This window comes from Pollachius pollachius (genome assembly GCF_949987615.1).
Source record: "Pollachius pollachius genome assembly, chromosome: 4".
NCBI classification, from domain to species: Eukaryota; Metazoa; Chordata; class Actinopteri; order Gadiformes; family Gadidae; genus Pollachius; species Pollachius pollachius.
The window spans coordinates 19,641,762-19,658,468 of NC_136937.1; positions in this window are offsets into that span (position 1 = coordinate 19,641,762).

Here is a 16,707-nt window from a genome sequence, read left to right on the forward strand (position 1 = left end):
CTCCTGCCAAAGCATCATTTTATGGTGCATTATCCTACATGTATTCGTAAAATTGGACCACTTTTGCATACCTGGTGCATGCGCTATGAAGCAAAGCACAATTTCTTTAAAAACAACTAAAAAGCTTCAAAAATATAACTAAAACATTGGCAAGGAAACACCAAAGTCAAGTAGCATATAGTTGGCAGACATTTGAGCCCGACAGACTGGTGCTTGGTCCAAGTAAAATGGTAGCTTTAAACGTGATGGACAGGGGCTGTGAGATAGCAGAGGCTCTTCAGGTATCAATTGACACTAAGGTGTTGGATGTTAGATGGGCCAAACAACATGGAAATATGTATCGTCCAGGTTTAGTTGTTTGTCTTAAAGTGCTTAATGAGATGCCAGTTTTTCACAAAATCCACCGTGTTGTTCTTAAAGATGAGAGGTTACTGTTGTGTACATTTGCACTCCAAACACTGTGTATGGATGAGCATTTTTATGCATTTAAAGTTGTGTGTACTGCAGAAGGACCTCATGTTGTTGATGTCAAAGAGCTTTTTTGTTACAAAGCATTCGATATGCAGATGTCATACAGTAATGATGATTCAAGTTTGTTTATTGTCCCATACTGTTTCCTGTGATAAAAGAATCATTAAGCTCTAACTATTGCACTGGAGATGAACAATGGAATTCTGAATTTCTTTGCCCATAACTCAAATTCTAATTTATTCATATTTTCTCCTGTTTTATCTAATCGACCCAATTTCAATGAGCACATTGTGTCCAAATTGTGATGGCCCACCAATTGGGCATATATGTTTTGGCTGGGCTGATGGCAATTGCAATATTTTACAGCCTTATCTGCAGCTACTGATGGTGTGGTGACAGTGTGCATACCTGTTTACAATATTCTATTTGTTTTTATCAAAAAATTATAGGGATGTGTCACCCTGAAAGACTTTCCCCCCCCCCTCATATATTATGGGTGCTCAGTGCATGTGATATGCATTTAAGTAAAATAAAAGTGCATTGTTGAATATTCATTTTCTTTTTTATTTCAAACATTTTAATCCAGAGTTATCATTATTAAAAACAATACTGAGTAAAATACAACTCTTTATTGAGTGAAATAGAACTGTAGTCATAGTAGAATTAGACTTCTATTTTGAGGCAGTTACTACTCTGTACAGAGTAAAATACAACTCAATTAGTAGTAGAATTGGAACTCTATTTTGAGGCAGTTACTACTCTGTATAGGGTGAAATACAACTCTGTATTTAGTGAAATGGTGTTGGAGTTGTTCTCACTTTATGCTAAATTGAGTACATTTTAATCTTGTGGAGTAAAATATGAACTCTAGATAGAATAGAAATAACTCTGAAAATGTAACTCTATGACGAGAGTAAATTTTACTCTTTTTGGACTGGGACCAAATACTGTCTTTTTGGGAGTCAAATTTTACTCAAATTGAGTAAAATTTACTCTTCAAAATTTCCTGTGTAGTCGACGGCAGTGAGAACGAAGCGGTTGCCACGGTCCGAGATGGGCAGCGGCCCCACCACATCCACCGCCACCCTCTCCATAGGCGCACCCACCAGAAACTGCTGAAGGGGAGCATGTGAGCGCCCGGTGGGGCCCTTCCGTGCGGTGCAGGGGTCACACTGACGGCAAAAGTCCTCGACATCCCTCCGGGACCGGCCCCAGTAAAAACCCTGGCGTAGGCGTCGGAGTGTCTAAGCAACCCCAAAGTGCCCCGACCCTGCGGCTCCATGCATAGCCTCGAGCACAGCCCCCTGTAGGCCCTTGGGAACCACAACCTGCCACCTTTCTTCGCCCGTGGCCGGCTCCTTCCAGGCCTGCTGCAGCACGCCCCGGCAGAGGCGCAGAGCCCCGAACTTGGTCCACAGTCCCTTGACATCTCTGGAGAGGGCGGCCACCTCCTCCCACGGTGGTTTTCGCTGCCCCTCCACCCACTGCAACACCGGCTGAAGGTCGGTATCCTGCTCCTGCTGCTTTCTCCAATCGCCTCCATCTATGGTCTCCAACCCTCGGCAGATGACCTCCAACTGCTGCACCGCGGCGCATCCCTCCTCCTCTGCCCGCAGCTCTCTCTCCCGGGCCTCCTTCCTCTCGCAGCAGCGACACCCCTCGGCAGCGCAGGGCCGCCGAGAGAGTGCGTCGGCGTTGGTGTGTCGGGCTCCAGCCCGGTGTTCCACTCGGAAGACGTAGGCCTGGAGTTCCTCCATCCACCTGGCCACCTGCCCTTCCGGCTCTTTGAAGGTCATGAGCCACTGGAGAGCAGAGTGGTCAGTCCTCACTGTAAAAGGCAGGCCACAGAGGTAGTACCTGAAGTGACGGATGGAGAGCACTACGGCCAAGAGCTCTCTGCGGGTAACGCAGTAACGCCGCTCCGCCTTGTTAAAGGCCCGGCTAAAGTACGCCACCACTCTCTCTCCATCGGGCCCCACTTGGGAGAGCACCCCTCCCACCCCGACGCCACTAGCATCGGTGTCCAGCATGAACGGCAGCGAGGGGTCAGCTGGGGCCAGCACGGGGGACTCGCTCAGGGCACACTGAAGGCTGGTGAACGCCCCCTGGCACTGCTCAGTCCACAGGAAAACACTGTCCTTTTGTAGCAGCCTGTAAAGAGGAGCAGCCAAGCATGAAAAACCCCGCACAAACTTCCGGTAATAGGAAGCCAGGCCCAGGAAGCTCTTGAGCTGCCTCTGATTAGCCGGGGTGGGCCAGTCTGCAACCGCCTGCACTTTCGCTTCCATTGTGCGGATGCCCTCCCCCCCCACTGTGTGCCCCAAGAACTGTACCTCTCTGCGCATGAAGTGACACTTATCTGGATGCAGCTTCAGGCCCGCTGCACGGATCCGTTCCAGCACCCGGCGCAGGGACTCGAGGGCGGAGTCAAAGGCACTGCCATGCGCCAAGATATCGTCCAGGTATACCAGGCACTGTTGGCGGGGGATGCCTGACAAAACCCGGTCCATCAGGCGGGCGAAGGTGGCTGGAGCGTTACACAGTCCAAAACTAAGGACTTGGAACTGCCACAAACCCCGGCCTGTGCAGAACGCTGTCTTGGGTCTTGCTTCTGGGGAGAGAGGCACCTGGTAGTACCCACTGCGGAGGTCCAAGGCAGAGAACCAGGACGATCCCGAAACTAAGTCCAGGGACTCGTCGATGCGCAGCAGCGGGTACGAATCTTTTTTGGTCACCCCATTCACCGGCCTGTAGTCCGGGCAGAGCCGCCAGGTGCCGTTCTTTTTGGGGACCATGACGACAGCGGACGCCCAAGGACTGTCACAAGGGTCAATTACGCCTGCCTGCAGCATGTCCTCCACCGCTTGGTCACACGCCTCCTGACGTGCCAAAGGGAGACGACGCGGCCGACACTTGATAGGCCTGGCCTCCCCAGTGTCGATCTCGTGTAGCACCAAGGGAGTCCGGCCCACGTCATCCTCCCCCATAGCAAAACTGTCCTGGAACTCCAGCAGCAACTGCCACAACCGCTCCTGCTGCTGGTCGTCCAGCCCCTCCCGGTTCATTAGCCATATCTCCCTCACGGTCGGCGGCGACGCCCCCCCCCTTCAGTCGTCGTGACTGGGCCTGGGCTGCTTGGGGCACATAAGTCCTTGGAAAGGTTACGGACGCCACGGGTAGGGGATCGCTGACTTCGGGCTCTACTGCACACACTGCCGGCGAGATGGACCCCACGGGCGGCCCCGAACCTGAGCCAGTGGGCAACAAAGCGATCACAGGCCCCCCTCGGAAGCTCACCGTGCCCCCGTCCAGATCGAGTCGGCAACCTGTGGCCTTCAAAAAGCCACAGCCCAGAATACATGGGTCCTGCACCGCTGCTACCCACACTGGGTGACGTACGTCCTTTCCCCCCACAGTCAATATAAGTAGCCCCGTACCTTTCATCGGGGCCAGCCCCCCTGTGGCCGTGCGCAGCTGCACGTCAGTGGGCTCCAACCAAATCCACTCCGGGCACACGTCTGGTCTGAGCACCGTCACTGATGAACCGGTATCCACCAGGGCCGAACACGGCACCCCCTCCACGGCCACAGGAACATAGCATGAATCCCCGTCACCGAGTCGACCCACCACCATCGCCGTCCTTGAAGCTTCGATGACGTCTGCTTCTGGGGGAAGTGGGTCTTGGCTCCCCCGCCTGTGCTGACGTGGCCCCTCCGTTTCTGGAACAGCTGGGGCGGGGGGAGCGGGGAAAGAACTGTTTAAGGTCCGCACATCCCCCCCTGTGCGGGCCCTGTGGCGTTTCCCGGACCCGCGCGTGTGGGGCAATCTCTGACCAAATGTCCGGGTTGGCCACACCCCCAACAGGCTCTTTGGTCGGGACGCTGTCGAATGCGTGACGGCTGCAGTGATACGGCCCTTATCAGTTCCGTAATTTCTGTCGCCCACGCCGGCTTTTCCTCCGCCACCGGGACCCGGGCTGCTCCCCCAGCCGGATAACTCCCTCTTGGGCCCCCCTCAGTGACCGCGCCCCACACGATTTCCCTCTCCACGGCCATCTCCAAAGCCGACTGAAGAGAAATTGGGTGCTGTAATTGCACTTGAACCTGCAGCTCCAGAGGAAGGAGGGCTCTGATGAACTGGTCCCGTGCCAACTCGCTCTGCACGCTGGGGGGCATGTGTGCATATGCCCTACGTGTCAGGCTCTCAATGTCATTAGCCAACACCCTCAGCGACTCCCCCGGCTTCCTGCAGCGGTTACCAAGCTCATTACGAAGGAGCTCCGGCTTCACACATTGTCCAAACCGCCTCTGCAAGGCCCCCACTAAAGCTCCGTAATCCCGTCTCTCCCCCGGTGAAAGCAGCAGCAGGCACGACAACGCGTCGTCTGTGAGGCACAAAGCCAGCTGCAATGCTTTAGCCTCTACTGTCCATCCCCCAGCGTCAGCCAGCAGTTCAAATTGAGCATGAAATGCCTCCCAGTCAGACCTACCGGAGTACTTAGGCGTCTTAACCGAAACGGCGGCAACTGGGACATGGGGGGCGGCAACTGGAACATGGGCGCCGCCATGTCTGTTTACCTACCGAGCCGCGGGCTCCCGCTCCGGGCGCGCGGGAAGAGAAGACAACCCTTCGTCGGCCGCCAGCTTCCTTGCAGCTTCTCTCAACCCGTCTCTGGCCTCTTGGGAAGCTCTGCGAAACTCCCCATACGCGTCCTCTGTCCATCCGAACGCACCAGTCTCCTGCTCCACCTCCTCCTCTTTCACTTTCGGAAAAGACATGACCGACGCGAACTAACCGACACAATGAAACTAACGCTGTAGCCCGACAAAATCCAAAAGTAAATCCAAAGTAGCCCTCCGCTTGGACGCACAACTCTCCACCCACTCCCGTCGTTTGTTCACTTCTGACACCAATGTAATGACCACAGGCGAGGTAGTGAGCGAAGTAAGTCCATAGGAGCTTTATTAGATTCCTCAAAAGGACAGACAGGCGCAGCTCAACCGGAACACTCAACAACCGGACACACCCACCCGGAAGGAAACCCCCGGGACCCCCCTCTCAGAAGGCCCGCCCCTTCCTCCCAAACCCTGTGACGCTACAATATTTTCGGCCGGGGGTGCAGGGTTACGGACCACGTAGAGTTTATATAATTCTAAAGATACTATGTTACAAAGGCTCTGTATTCTGCAGACCACTCTAGAATTTGTTCGTCGTTTTTGTGTCTGGCTGTGAGTGTTTGTGCTTGCTATGCGTACGCTGGATCGCAATCGCGTGAAGACAAATCTGATTGGCTAATCAGCTAACAAAGCCAGCCTAATTATTGTTTCATTGGTTTTGTTCCCACAAAACTCTTGCCTTTTGTCATATGCACAGAGCTGAAATTAATTTACGTTTTTAATGTAAATTTGTTTGAAATTAAATTACATTTTTTGTTGTACGTATCGTTGTATGTATGTTTAATGAACAATACACACAATGAAGCTACTTGTGAATAAATGTTTTAAGAGTGCATCTCTTTCTCTCACTCACTCACACACGTTATTTCTTTTTCACTGATCCAAGCACTCGAATACAAAAATGTAAAGTAAATTGTAATTTGAGTAACTTTATAACAAAGTACTTTTTTACTCTTACTCAAGTAGGTTTTCAAATTGGAATATTTACTTTTACTCAAGTAGATTTCGAAGCAAGTAATTGTACTTTTACTTGAGTATAGATTTTCAGTACTCTAACCACCAATGCATATAATACATATTATCACAGCCAAAAGCTTTGTGTGCCTCCAGAGAATATTATGAATCACAAACAACTGCGTCGGGTTCTCCGACGTCTCTGGTTCTTCCACTTCCACATCTATCTGAAGTAGACTGAACCGCGTGTTGCTAATAAATCCAACGCACAATGAACAAAGAGCAACAATGTAGGACAGCCAAGAAGGATGGCAAACTTTTGCACAATATTTTCTTCAATAAACAAGGCCAGAAATGCCTCGTGGATAAAATGCTTGTTTGTTTTTATCCCCCTGTTGACGAAAGTGGCGATTCTGTCGACCAATCAACGGACGGCGTGTGTAGCTCAAACTTGTTGGCACCCTTTCAGACGTCTTGGTACCCCAACGGAGGTGTATTGAGAGACAGCTAATCAGGGCTCAACTGTGTCGCAACTATTCATACCGAACCACACCCGCCATTGGAAACGCACCGTAATCGTCTCGCAGTATTCATCGGTTGAGGTACTGAGACGCCTGAAAGGGTGCCGGCAAGTTCAAGCTGTCTGGGTTTGTGTTTTGTGTTGGACTTTTATGTTGTTTTTTTAGTGGTATCTCCTGGGCTTGAACTTCCTGTGTTTGTTTGTATTCTTCCATGTGCTTCAGTTTGGTTTCCCTTGTCTTGTGATTCTGTGTCTCCGCCCCTCACCTGAGTCTAGTTTTTAGTTTGAGGTTGATTGTTGTCTTGCCCAATGTTCTTCCTTGTTCCCTGCCCACCTGTGTCTTGGTAGTCATGTGTATTTAAGTCGTTGCCTTGGTTCAGTTCCTTGCTCATTGTTTCTGTTGTTGCGTGCGTGCACCTTGTGCTTCATGTTTCCAGAGCTTTGAGTGAGTAAAACCTGTCGTTTGGAAAATAATCTTTGTGTCGTGCATTTTGGGTCCTCAACCTTAGCAGCAGGCGTGACACAAGCTACACATGCCGTCCGTTGATTGGCCAACAGAATCGTCACTTCCGTGCGACAGGGGGATAATAACACACCAACGCAGTACCCGCGAGGTATTTCTGGCGAAAGCTCCGTTTTTTTTAAAAGATTTATTAGCAGGCTACACTGTGTCGGGCTGCTTTGAGGCCACGATGCTTATGTAGCTGCCACGGCTATCACCATCCAGCTTAAACCCCGCCCTACCATAAGGGTACTGTCGGCGGTGGAAACGCAAGCCGTAACTGAGCTGGGCTATACCGCACCTTCACTACTAAGCTGGGGCGTGCTGGGCCGAAGAGTACCTGCCAGTGGTTTTAGGTTTTCCTGCTCAACACGACAGGCCAAAGATAAATGTTCAATATCTTCACAACAAGGACCATATACATAAACTTGGTATCAAATGAAAGCTAACAAAGGGGATGTCTGCTGAAGTAGACATGAACATGAGAATGAACATTTATTGTGAAGAGAAAACAGAACTAGAACATGAAAAAATCGATCTCTGCCTGGAAACTTTGAAGAGTTTTCAAAGTAAATATCGGCTTGGAAACATAACATTTTATCCCAAAACCTCTATCAATCAGTACCCCTTACCTATGGGCCAAGTGAACATAACATTGTATCCCAAAACCTCTATCGATCAGTACCCCTATCTATGGGAATAAGTCAAGCCAAGTTTAAAGCTTGTAGGGAAAAAAGTTAGAATATTTAAATGTCCAGGCGGAAATGTCCCAGCCTTTTTGGGGGAATTCTTTCTCTGCTTTTGACCCATCCGGGAGCTGGTGAAAGCAAACACACAATGAGGATTGACCATGTCGGAGGTCCACACACATGGGGGCACACAGGCACTCCCGGAACAGTGGCCCGGGGAGCAGTTGGGGGTTTCAGGTGCCTTGGTCAAGGGCACCTCCTCCGTGGATGAGGACGTAGGTGTTATGGGGATTGGACGAGAGGACCCAAACGCTTGACACAGGGAGGCAGAGACGGGGTGGAAAGGAAATGGGGTTTATTGGGACAAGGGGTAACGACAAGCTGGGGCTAGGCAAGCGGTTGTCAGGCACGCAAGGGTTCGGTAACAGACGGGCAGTCAGACAGGCAGGGGCTCGGCGGTAGGCGGGTAGTCAGGCAGGCAGGGATTCGGCAACAGGCAGGCAGTCAGGGGCTCGGCGGTAGGCGGGTAGTCAGGCAGGCGAGGAGTCGGCAACGGGTAAACAGGGTGACGGACGGAGAACTACGGAAGAGGGTTACTGGAAGACAGGGAAAATGGGCTGGACTTGGTTTAACGCTGGTAGGACCGATACTGACTGAGGTGTAGTAAACGACGAACTGGCGCCGGCTGATTGGAGATCCCCGGCTGAAGTAGGGAACGGCGATTGCAGATTGCAGACAGGTGTGTTGAGAGGGTGAGTACCAATGGCGCCAAGCGGCCACTAGATGGGGGTGTTGGACCGTGTAGCAGGACGTGGCGCAACAGTAGGAGAGTGCTACACAACTACTCCCCCGTCGACAATATTTTGCCTACCGGTCGGGATTCGAACGGGCCACATAACTATGTAATAGTCGTATGGCAAAGGTATGTTTTTCCCCATCCAAGCAGTGGCACTCAGGTAGGCAGCCAACAGAAGGCACCCAGTAAGCCACGGATGCCCCAATGGTTGTAACACAAATTATATTTAATTGCCATTCACTATAGGTATTAATTCCATCCTAATATAACTGCTCTCTCACTTCTTAGTTGTTAGTAACTAGTTAGTAGTAATAACTATGTACTAGTCGTATGGCAAAGGTATGTTTTTCCCCATCCAAGCAGTGGCACTCAGGTAGGCAGCCAACAGAAGGCACCCAGGGACCATGTCCATGTGCTCAGTCTAAGTCCTGGTCAGGGACACAAAAGAAGAGTTTACTGTTTTGATAATGAATACCTTCCCAATACAACAAATGCATTACCAGAAAGGGCATAATATAAATCTAATCAACAAAACAGGAAAAACAATATCATGCCAAATAATCTGAACAATAAAGTTGCATATAATGTGGCAACACTCAATAATAATGATGTGAGTACCTGAGTATTCTTCCACTAAGCAGCACAGGCACATCCACATGCCCCACTGCAAAATGTTCCACTTTTTCATCATCGACATTGCCTGGTACTGCACTGACTTCCACTTTCCTTGCATCCACAGATCGTCAGCTCCAAGCATCTGGCCTGTACAGGTTATTTGGTTAGAAGCTGGGGGACAAGCATTCCATCCTTCATGTGCCAACCACAACTGGTTGGTGAGGGCAAGTGTGGAAGGGGCACTAGTGACCGTTCCCAAACCTTTGTTGGATAGTGAGGTGCAGCATGAGGTGCATGCACAAGGCATCCTGAGTTGGTGGTAAAGTATAAACATTGGCTTTTACTTTCCAAAACATTGCACAGCGAACTTCATGGATTAATGTGCTGGTCGTTTTTGGATCATAAAGTTTGCAGACAAACTGTTCTGCTGAGGATAGAAAAGCTGGACTTGGCTTCATCCTCACCAAAGTTGTGGAGAGGATTAGGGTACTGCTGGAACACTTCCCACGCCGTCCTTTTTCCTATTTCAGTGAATTGACTGGTAGTGTCACATTCAGTGATGGCACGAAATGCCAACAGACCATTCAGAATCTCATTTGACATTTTAATATCATGCACTTTAATGTAGCGTGGGTTCTTGGCAGTTCCTGCTTTCATCCAAATTTTCTGGGCTCAGCAGGTGTGCAAACACAAGAAGCAACAACAGAACATCTGTGTCTCTGCACTGAATAAAAAGCCTCTCATACCCTTTATTTCACCAGCATGTAGCAATATGCGGGTATCTGGTTCTTCATGGGCAGGCCTTAGGTGGGAAACATCAATCCCGGCTGCCGATGCCTCTTTTTCAGCATCATCAAATCCCACACTTATTACAATTTCAAGAACATACAGAATGACATGCCTTTCAAGTTCCATTGAATGGAATTGTGTAAGGCTTGCATTGTTTTTGTCCATTTCAATTAAACTATTCCAGTTAGCTGGCATCTTTACATCATTACTTACAATGGCGGAAATTTTCCACAGATCAAAGACTAGTCTACTCTAGTAATGTTCCCATGTAGATTGCCAGTCATATTCTGTATGAACATGTCAGCATAATCTCCAAAGGTTGAAGCATTTTGAGGTTTTCCTATTGCTCTTACTAAAGCCATCCCATCAATGATAGTGCATGTTCTCACAAGAGATGGACTTAGCCCTGTCTCCTTTTCACCAGCATGTAGTATGGTGGCTAAGCCAGCTTTGCTAGTAGGACTGAGCACTAACTCGGTTGCGGCAAGTGACAGGGGGACTGCACACAGTTCCTTTTGAGGAAGGCCATCTATGTTAACCTCTTGCCACTGTCCATGGATACAATGATGCGACGGAAAATATCCCTGTCAGGCTTCACACACTTGTATTTGAGTTTTCCAAGTTTGCTATATGTTCTGTAAAGATTTGAGAATGTTTTGAGTTTTCTCTTAGTGAGGCTATTATGGAAGTGTTCATTGTGCTCATTCTTTTTTTCACCAGCTCAGTTACCATTTCTTTCCCAGAGTCTGCAGCATGCGTTAGGTCACTCAGTATATCTTCTGAAGCAACATCACCGGTTGTCAAAGACACCGGTGATGGTATCTCTGGAATTGGTTTACAAGTTGAATGACATCATCATTATCTCTTCTGAGTCTTGATGGAAGGCATTCTTTGTTGTTGTCTTCATCATCTTTTCCATCATGTGTCAGTCCAAACAGGGATCTAGTGTCCTGCGCTAAAGATGCATGTTCATTGTAGGTGTTGAGAATTGAAGGACGTTTGTGGATGTTATTTGAGATTAGGTGGATTGCTTGATCCACAGCGGGACTCTTGTAAGGAGTAGCGTAGGCAGAGATTGATTTTATGGGTCTTTATGAAGTTTCAGGTGCAAACAGGTTTACGAATCACAAATGTGTGTGGTATCTGCAATGTGAACGAAATACAACCAAATATCAGTACATGAATCAACTAGTAACAACAGTGAATTACAGCAATCAATTATTGAAATGCTCAAGGCTCCGAGTGAGCACATGTGAAAAGGCTGCGATGCGAATGAGATTGCGGCTGCGAAGTGAATGTGCTTTTAAGTTGCGCAATACAGTTAAACAACAATTAGGGTGGAACTTATTAACCCAATAGTAACATATAGTTGAACTTTACTGTTCTTAAACATAAATATCAGCATAAATATCAAATAATAACTTACTTTGTCAAGAACGCACACGCACACTTGCTCCATGCAACAACAGCTGGTAGAAAGAACTAGAATACAACGCGACTATGCGTCAATGTTTATAAATGGGAAAGGACCCCACCTAGTTGTAAGGGCGCGTTACTATCTGCCTGACAGAGATACCAAGTCAGACAAATACATAGGGGAATTCAGAACAGTAGGTGATGGACCAACAGTTTCTAGCTGTCTCATTTCGAGTGATGCCTACCAATCCTCCATCACCCTTTCCGGTTTTCTTGATGTGCTCAAGGCAAAGAGCAAAAGGCACCTTGTTGAAGCTGTGTTTGGCCTCTTTGGCTACAAAATCACCCTCTAGGAACCCTGGTAGACCCGCGGGGCCATCTGTGCCAGATAATAATAATAATAATAATAATAATAATAATAATAATTTTATTTGAAGGTGCCTTTCTCGGCACTCAAGGACACCGAACAGGGGTACACAATAGTCTCTAGAAAGAAACAAAATTATTATTATGAATATAATAAAAATAGACATAGTAAATGGCATGAGGTGGAATAGGCAGTTCTGAACAGATGTGTTTTGAGTTCAGGGGAATGAATCAATGTTTCTGAGTTTGGGTGGTAATGAATTCCAGAGATGGGGAGCAGATCGACTGAATGCTCTGTGCCCCATGGTGGTGAGATGGGCAGAGGGGACAGACAGATGTATGGAGGAAGAGGATCTGAGGGAGCGGGAGCGAGTGGGTACGTGAACGAGGTCAGACAGATATGGGGGAGCAAGGTTGTGGATGGCCTTACATGTTAACAGGAGGACTTTGAATTTAATGCGGGCAGCTGAATTCCGGACCAGTTGGAGTTTATGGAGGGATTTGTGAGGGAGGCCGAGAAGGAGAGAGTTGCGGTAATTTATAGGGGAGGTGACAAGGCTGTGGACAAGGATGGCGGCTGTGTGGGGGATCAGGGAAGGGCGGAGGCGATTTATGTTTTGTAGGTGGAAGTAGGCAGACTGGATGATGATATTAATGTGGGATTGAAAGGATAGTGTACTGTCCAGGATGACACCCAGACTGTTAACCTTGGAGGAGGGTGAAACAGTGGAATAATCGATGGTGAGTGAAACGCTCTTCATTTTTTAAAGGTTGATTTTGTACCAATGAGCAGAACCTCGGTTTTGCTACTATTTAATTTTAGGAAGTTGAGAGTGAGCCAGTTTTTTAATTCAAGGATGTAATAAGTGAGGGAGGTGGGTGGAAGAGTGGACGAGGGTGAGGTAGAGCTGGGTGTCGTCAGCATAACAGTGGAAGTGAATATTAAATTTGCGGAAGAATTGCCGAGGGGAAAGAGGTAGATGATGAAGAGGAGGGGCCCCAGGACAGAGCCCTGGGGCAAACCTGAAGTGACAGAGGAGGGGATGGATTTAAAGGACTTCAGTTGAATAAACTGAGTGGGGCCAGAGCGGTACGATTTGAACCAGTCTAACGGAGTGTGGGTGATGGCAATTGAAGCTAGCCTGTTGAGGAGGGTGGTGTGACAGAGTGTGCCAAAGGCTGAACTCAGGTCGAGGAGGATGAGGATGGTGAGGAGTCCAGAATCAGCTGCCATTAGGAGGTTGTCGGTTATTTTGATGAGTGCTGTTTCAGTGCTATGGTGTGGGCAGAAACTGGACTGGAACTGATCATATCTCACCTATTCCACAATATGATCATACTGATCATATTGTGGGATAGGTGAGAATGGACTTGGGAAGCTTCTGTTTTTTCAAGGATTTTAGAGATGAAGGGTAGATTGAAAATTGGACGGAAGTTGTTGAAGTTGGAGGGGTCGGCACCAGGTTTTTTCAGTATTGGGGTAATAGCCACGGTTTTGAAGGTTGTAGGGACAGTTCCAGTGGTGAGAGAGGAGTGGATGATGGCAGAAATGAGGGGAGCCAAAGAAGGGAGGCCCCTTTATTTACCCTTTATTTCACCAGCATGTAGTGTGAATAAGTTGTGTGGGGAGGGGGTCCAGTTCACAAGTGGATGGTTTGGAGTTTAGGATGAGTTCTGTGATTTCTGAGAGAGTGGGGAGCTGGAAGGAGGAGGGTGAGAGTGGGGATGGGTGAAAGTCTGTTGAGATGCTGAGGTGAGGGATTAATCCAAGATGCTGGTGGATAATCTTGATATTTGTAGTGAAAAAGGACATAATGGAGTTGCAGAAGAAGGTTGTGTACAGGTGAGGGGGGAGAGAGTCCGGGGGTTTTGTGATATTGTTGAGTAGGGAGACCAGTGACTTGGAGTTTCCTTTATTGGCAGTGATTATACTGGAGTAGTAGTGGGTTTTAGTGCTGGCAATGGAGTCCTTGTAGTGTAAGATGTGATTATTGTCATTTCTTTGTGAATAGTGAGGCCGGTTTTTTTATGAAGCCGTTCAAGTTGCAGACCTTTGGCTATCATCAGACGAAGGTTGGGGTGAACCAAGGGGTGGAGACAGAGAGAGAAACAGATCTCTTTTTTTTAACGGAGCAAGACAATTAAGAATATTGTGGAGTCGAGTGTTGTAAGGAGAGACCAGATCATTGGGGGTGGATAGATTGTGGATGTCGGGGAGGCGGGAGGAGTGGATACTTGAAGTGAGAGTGGCAGGGTTAATGTTCTTTATATTCCGGAATGAAATAAGGTGTGGTGTTTTAAAGACGGAGAAAGTGAGTAGTTCGATGTCTGCTATGAATACAGCACCCCACCTTGTGTAGTGGTTGTGATCATATGCAGCAAACTAGGGCATCATGTTCTTGAAGGCCAACATGTAAAGCTTCCAGTCACCACATCTCAGTGCCCGTGTGAAAGCCAGGAGAATAGACACAAGGTCCATGTATTGTCGCCAGAAGGTAAATATTGGTTTGTCTTAATTAGCCTTGTCAAACTCGGCAAGGAGATCCTGAACCTCTCCAACTTTCAGAAAAAGATCTTCATAGCATGCTGCAGCTGCCTCAATTTCTCCAAATGGTATGTGTTCTGAGAGTGCATCTGCCAACTTGAAGCAAATTCTGTCTATTGTCATCAAGCCATTGCAGAAAGGTTGGCCACAATATTGCCCAAAGTGCTTCAAAGAGCTGCTCATCAAAGGTTATGATTGTGTACCTTTGGCCCAGTTTTGTTGTCATTTTGTGGCTGTTCTGTAACACTGTCCAAATTTTGTCATAGTCATGGAGAATTTAGGATCATCAGTGTCATCCAGCTACTGTTTTTGGGGATCTGATTTTGACACAAAGTGGTTGAAGCCACTCCAAGATGGAACAACCTGATCATCTGTGTTCTGTTGTCTGCATATAATTCAGGCAAGATCTTGGTTCTTTTCGATTGTTTAGTCAGTTGTGTCTGAATAATACATCTCGGGTGTAACTGATCCATGAAGTTTTGATGAAATTCACCATTTTAATTGCTGTCTGGAGAACGTTGTTAAGCTCGGGCTCAAGTGTCTTGGATGCCAGGGCCTCTCTGTGGATAATGCAATGGGTGAACTTGGCATGTGGTGCAACGCTAAGGACCTTTGCTTTCAGCCCTTTATTTTTCCCCCACATAGCTGCCGCACCGTCTGTGCATATGCTTAGGCAGTTGGCCCATTGCAGCCCTGCGTCTTCCATCCAACCATTGAGACAATTAAAAATGTCACTGCCGGTACACCTTCCTTCCATCGGAGAGCAGAACAGCATGTCCTCGGGAAGTTTTCCTTCATAATTGTAGCGAACAAACACCAATAATTGCGCGACACTTGCCACGTCAGTAGACTCATCTAACTGTAAAGAAAACCTGCAGTTTTTTACTCTCTTGATTATCTGACATTTAATGTCATTAGTGATCTCGATAATGCGCTTGGACACTGTATCATTGGAGAGGGGGATTTGCTTGAGCGCACTTGCAATCTTTTCACCATGCATTGCGGTGGTCATTGCAATTGCTGCAGTGAGGATGAGGCTTTCGGCAATTGTGTGTGGCTTCTGTGCTTTTGCCACAAGGTGGGCCACTCCGTACAAAGCTGCCAAGGCTTTGGTGGGCAAGGTAGCTTGCCCATGAACTACGGTCTTCTGCAGGTTCGTTTTGCAGAAAGAAAGCTATTGGTTTCGTAGCATCCTCGGGATGGCGGGTTTCGAGATGTCGTTTCATTTTGACAGGTTTTAAGCTCTCATTCGCCAGAACAATGCCGCAAATCACATATTGTGGGTGGTCGAGGTTATCTTTTACTTGGCAAGTGAATCCATATTTCATAAATTCTTTCTGATAATGCCGACGCCTCGTTTGTTCCTTTTTATTCTCACCGGCCTGTAGACTTGTCCCATCTGAGGATCGCAGAGGAGTAGACGCATTGCTAGCTGGCACTTCCGAGCTTTTGTTAGATTTTTTAAGCAGCGACCTCTCCATTTTGGCTAGTAGGCTACCTATGTCTTTTTATTTTGTTTTACTTGAAATAGCGGGAACAAGTTGAGTTTGCATATAGTGGGAGCAGATAGTTACATTGTTTCTATCAGCGGAGTAGCCCATAGGCTGAACCAGATCTCGTTGAAAGACGAAAACATATTTTCTCTCTTCTTTTAACTGTGTGTAAGAAAAGAAAAGAAAAAGAAAAGAAAAAGGCAGATTTTTTCCCCCAATATTATTTTCCTTTGTTTCACCTGGCATAATAATAATTTCAGACTGAATACAGAAAATAATTGGTGACTCCACGGACGTCTTTGGAGACCCCATTTGGGGTCGCGACCCCTAGTTTAAGAATCACTGGCTTCTGCTATGCCCAGCAGCATGAAGTAACTGCACTAAGAGCTTTGAGTGTGTAACTTGGCTTACAGCAACTCCAATTCAAATGTCTTTTGGTGTTGGTCTTCGTCCACCAGATGCCAGGAAAACAATGTCTTGAGCAATGCTGAGTAGCTTTATGTGACAGGATTGTACATTTACATTTTCTGAGTCATCATCATTAACGCAAAGGAGCACTAAGAGGATGTACAGACTGTCATGCACAGTTTTTTCTGCATGATGCTGATCTATCCCTCCAATAAGATCATGTCTTGGGGACTCCCTGATGCCTGCCTTAACCTTTACCGACACTCGATACAGCCAAATCAGTATCTCTGTGTCCTTGTCAGTTCCACAGCTAGCCATTGTCATCCCTTAAGCTTCGTCATGTTTTTCATCCATTCATTTCTTCATGTTAAGAAGAGCAGTTCCAGCTGTCATTATAGAAAATATCAGGATGGAATCTGTTGGTTTTAATGATTGAACAAATAGTGCTTTTCCCTGAAGTAACTTTT